The 5,465-nt window shown below is 38.5% G+C and overlaps 1 long non-coding RNA gene across 1 annotated transcript; it reads left to right on the forward strand.

Annotated features, from left to right (window-relative positions):
• Window positions 1-271: 271 nt before the first annotated feature.
• On the forward strand, window positions 272-4,367 carry LOC140514405 (uncharacterized). The gene is made up of 2 exons (XR_011970589.1): window positions 272-358; window positions 4,044-4,367. It is a non-coding gene; the product is annotated as an uncharacterized lncRNA (long non-coding RNA).
• Window positions 4,368-5,465: the final 1,098 nt, after the last annotated feature.

The following is a 5,465-nucleotide window of genomic DNA, read 5'->3' on the forward strand; positions in this document are numbered from 1 at the left end:
AGCTGTGTCAAAGTATATATAACTATTCTTATCCATGAAAATGCTCACTTTAGCCTATAGACTCCAAGCTTGTCTTCATGCCTTTATTTTGCTTATGTAAGGAAATTTGAAAAATCTAAAATTTTCAAGAACTTGGAACTTAAAGGTATTCTAGTATGTATTAGTCAGTGGATCTTAGTATGAGGAAGGAAAAAGTTGCAATGGAAAGTATGATCAAGGTAGAGCAAATGGACCCTAAATTGACAGTTGCCTCTGCTTTTTGTCTCCATAGATCAGAATAGAATCTATGACCTCTGTATTTGAAAATGACGGAAGAGCTATTTGTGGGTCAATGACCAGCTCAACAAACATTGATTAGGTAAGCGCGGTCAGATTTGTAATATAGGGAGTTTGGTTTGGAAATCAGCAGACTTGGGTTCAAATCTCAACTGCGATATTTACTAATGTGATGAGATAGAGCCAATACATCTCTGATACAATATCCTGATCTACAAAATGAAAAGGGTTCGGACAAGATGAGTTGCTCTAAATTAATCTCAGAAGTTTGATACTTGATTAATGAACCGTGTTGTTGTTGTTATTGTTTTAATTTGTGTTGTAAATCTCTTGCCAGATGGCTCCATAGTAAAAGTGCTCTGTGTACAAGGTCCCCAAGCTGGCCATGTTTAGATATTCACTCACTGCCCTTAATTTCAGATGGTAAATTTGTAGATTTTGGCAACTAAACAAGTTAAACAATGATAATAAGAATCTATAGAAATCTCTTAAAAATTTAAAAGTTTTTCTCCTTAAAAATCATGGAAGGTAAAGCAGCTAAAAATGTAGCACTTTGGAAACATACAGTAAGACAAAAACAATAAAAGTTAAGTTTAAGCACGAAATATCTTCAGAATAAAATTGTGGATTTTCCCAACTGTTTTGTAATTTACAGAAGACCTATACAACCCTTTATCTTTGTCAGTGACAGCTTTTCTTTGATCTTCAGCCCTTTTCCATCAAAATCCTGGGAAAGCATTTGCTTCCCCAGCCTTCTCCATCCCAGCCCTGGGGGAGCATTTGGTGACAGTAGCAGCAACAGTGGCAGCTGGTGGGTCCCTCTCAGTGTTTGGTTTGTCTGTTTTTCTTTCTCCCTCTTACTATTTTCCTTCTTTTGGCCTTCTTACTCTAGGAAGAGATTCTTGTTCAGGTATTGTTGGACTAATGGCCTCTGAGGTAGCTTCCAGCTCTGAGATTCTATTTTTCTGTAATCGCTAAAATACCTTTTGGCTCAAAGTCCTCTAATCTTACAAGCCATAATAATGTCCTTATTCAACTTCAGAGAATTAGAATGTCAAAATTTTAGATTTGAAAGGGACTTTATTTAATACTAACCATAACGTAAGAAACAATTCTGTCTAGAATGTACCCTCTCCCCCTGCCCCCAGTATCATAGGTTTACATCTAGAAGGAAATTTAGGGGTCATATAGTCCGTACCCCTCATTTTACAGATAAGGAAACTGTGATTCAGAGTGATAAAATTACTTGCCCAGGGCTGTACCCTGCAATAATTCACATGCATGCATTAACATAGTCACACAGATACACATAAAGCTATATACAGTAGAACCTGGTTTACATATTTTTCACTGGACGAGGAAAAATTTTATGCTAAATTTGTCTTGTAAGATGAACAGAAATTCTCAGTACGAACATCATGCTTGGACTTGAACGGCCAGTGAAGGGTTGATGCTTAATGATAATGCAATGTCACATGTCTGTGACATTCGGAGAAAACATCAAAAACAAGCGTTGTTAGATTCCTAGTAAGAAGCAAACGCAAAGAAAAAAAATCAGTGAGTCAGAACATGAAAGTGATTCTAAAAAACAACAAATAAGTGAAGGCAGTAGCTATGATCTTACTTTTAGTGAAAGTGACGTAAGAGAGAACACTCCCTATGCTGAAATCCCCCATGTTCTCATAGAAGGAGACTGTCCTTCTAAGCAATAACCCTTCCTCCCCCTCCTCTTCCCTCTCATCTCCCTTATGCCAGCCACAACTCTTCTCAAAGGTAAAGTGCAGGTTAATTTATCTGATTTTTGGTTTCTATTGTTTACTAACCCTCGCTATTATATCTCTGGCACATTAGGGACATAAAACTTACTTAAAATGATGAAGAATTATTTTATAGGAATATTTTACATCATTTTATTTACATTGATTTTACATTATTGATTTACGTTATTTTCCATTATTTCCTATGGGAAAATTCACTTTTCAATATGAACAAATGGCATGACAAACAGAATATTGGAACGAATTGAATTCATAAACTGAGGGTCTACTGTACATATGTATATATATGTATACGCACATACATAGAGATACGTATACTATTTTAAATAATATTTCATTTTTTCTCCCCAGTTACATGTAAAAACAAATTTTAACTGTTTTTATGTTGGGGTTCCAAATTCCTTTCCTTCCTTCCCTCCTTGCTCCCTGAGATGGTAGGCAGTCTGATGTAGGTTATACATGGACAATCAGAGACACCTATAGTACTGAAAGACAGTGTGCTATGCTGGATCGAGAGCTGTCCTGACAGCCACAAACACCTCAGTTTAGCTCCTACCTCTAAAACATGCTGGCTGTGTGAGTCTGGCCAAGTTGGCTAATCTCTCCGTCCTCTAGGCATGTCTCTAAGATTATATTGAAGAGAATGTGCTGACCCGTTTAGGGAGTTTCCAATGAAATCACAGGTCTAGTCTCCACTTGGTTTAAGGTATACAAAGCACTTAATAAATATGATTGCTTTTAAGCCTCACAACAAGCCTGTGAGGTAGGATGGAAACTAAAGCTGAGGGAGATTAAGTGATTTGCTCAGGCTCACTCAGCTAATAAGTATCTCAGGTCATATTTGAACATAAGGCTTTCTGGATATAGGTCCAATTTTCTACATACTATGCTAACTGCTTCTCAATGTACTGGAGAAAAAAAGCATCTAACTTTTTTCCTGAAGACCTCCAAGGCAACGTGTACTCTTCCCAAATCTGCCCGTTTTATTTCTGAATAGTTCTAATGGTTAGGAAGTTTTTTTTCTTATGTCAAGTCTAAATTTGCCTCCTCATGACTTCTACCAATTGCTTCCATTTCTACTATTTGGTACCAGAAAGAACAAGCTTGAGCTCCCCACTAAAGGACAAAAAAGCACAAAGCTAACATTGCAATTTGGACTTTATGCATTGGGCCATTTGACCATCTAATTGTACTAACATCTGGTTTCGAGATTCTAGATCATATCTCTCCATCTTTGCACAAGAATAGTATGAGATAATTTACCAAACATTTTGCTAAAATCCAGGAAAACTGTAGCTACATCATTCCCTTGATCAAATTTACCCTTCAAATACTTGAAGAAATCTGAGTCATCAAGTCCCTTTGAGTATCCTCTAAGCAAAACAACTGATTCTGATACGGCACGAACTTGTAGCCTTTCATTAGTTAGTCAATCAGTGCTTATTTGAAAAATGCCTACTATGTGCCAGCACTGTATTAAATGCTCTGGAAACAAAGCAAGGCAACACTCACTGTTCTCAGGAAGGTCACAGTCTAATTTGGATGCCTTCTTGCCTATCAGAGTTTTTTGTTTTGTTTTTATTTTGCTAATGGAATGGAGGTCTTGCATATGTGCAGAATGCCTTGAATTGCATCTCTTGGTGCCCCTCCATGTAGAGAACCTGGGGAGTTTGCTTCACGGAGAGTCAGAATGACATGTAAGGACAGTGCCTTGGAGAGATTAGGGAGTATGTGTAAACAAGTGGTTCCAGTTGACTAACCATGTGGTGAATAGAAGGCTCTTCTATTGGCTAAAAAGGTGTTCAAAAAGTCTTAGTCAGCTTCTGCCATCTCTCCTCACCTCAGGGCCCTTCGGGGAATCTAAGTGACTTTTTCCACTCCCAGTGCTCTGTGAGGGGAGATCTTGAATACTTCTCCCTCTCTGAGGTCATGTGGGTCTATGAAAGTGGCTTGGTCCTTGGCTTTTGCATTGGTCTTTTTCTGTTCTAGGTGAAGAGTGGAGCTTTCAATATTGTGAATTTCAGAAGGACAAGAAGTTCCCCTGGCATCCGAGAGTTCCACAGTGTGGGTTTGGAGCCAATACAGCATTGGTGCCCAGAGGAGCAGGGAGTGACCTCCTGGGACCCTGGCCTAGCAGTAACTAAGAAAAGACAGTCAACAATCATGCCACATGTGAGACTGATGCTATATAGGAATTCTGATAAGAAAGACTATGTCTCCAAGGTATTGAAAATATTTGTACATTTATTCTTGATATAATTTTGAAGTAAATATCCTTTTAATAAAAACTAATAAATACCAAGTGGCTAAATAGAACTGGAGTTCTAGTAACTGGCAATTAATAATAGGAAGAACACAGCCAGTGGGCATTTCAACCAAAGGCAGTAGAGAAGTTGTGGTTCAGTCACTTTTTAGTCATGTCAGACTCCGTGTGACCCCATTTGGGACTTTCTTGATGAAGATCCTGGAAAGACTTGCCATTTCCTTCCCTAGTTCATCTTACAGATAAGGAAACTGAGTTAAGTGACTTGCCCAGGGTTACACAGCTAGTAAGTGTCTGAGGCCAGATTTGAACTCAGGAAGAGAAGTCTTCCGGACTCCAGGCCTGGCACTCCATCCACTGTGCTACATAGTTATCCCTGCAGAGAAGAGGTACTCACAAATCTCTCAAAGCACTCTGGAACCCTGAGAATGAGTTGTGGCTGGCCCAGCTCTGGGAGAAAGAATTAGAGTATTACTTACCACACTAAAATATGGCAACCTGAAATGAATACAAGTCTTCAGATATGATCTGCTCAGGAGAGACGACAGCATGACTGTTATCTCCCTATTACTGGAAACGCTTTCTCTCAATGCATTCCAAGATCTCATTAGCTTTTCTGAATTTCGTATCACCCTGTTGACTCCTACTGAACTCAGTACAATCACCAGCTTTTTTTTCAGACTTCTTTTATCTTCTCCTTAGAGTAGATTTTTTTTGAACTCATGTTAAGACTTTGCACTTATTCCTATTAAATTTCATCTTATTAGATTCTGTAAAATGTTGTAGCCTGATACACCCAATGTTTTAGCTATCCCTCTTGGCTTTATGATATCTTTGGTTTTGATGAGGACACCACACTGCTTATACCTTTATCCAAGTTACTAACAAATGTGTTCAAGTCCAAACATGAACTCCTGAGATGCTCTACTGGAGACCTCCTTCTGAGCTGTCTTGGAACGATTAGTGACTGCTTTTTAGGTCTGGCCATTTAAGTAAAGTTGAATTCATCTAGATGGGGGAGTCAGGTGAATTAGTGAATAAAGTGCTGGACTTAGAGTCATGAATGCTAAGTTCAAATCTGACCTTAAACACTTGCTGACTGTATGACCTGGACAAGTCACTAAATCTCTCTGCCTCAGTTTCCTCAT

Source organism: Notamacropus eugenii, chromosome 7, assembly GCF_028372415.1.
Source record: "Notamacropus eugenii isolate mMacEug1 chromosome 7, mMacEug1.pri_v2, whole genome shotgun sequence".
NCBI lineage: Eukaryota > Metazoa > Chordata > Mammalia > Diprotodontia > Macropodidae > Notamacropus > Notamacropus eugenii.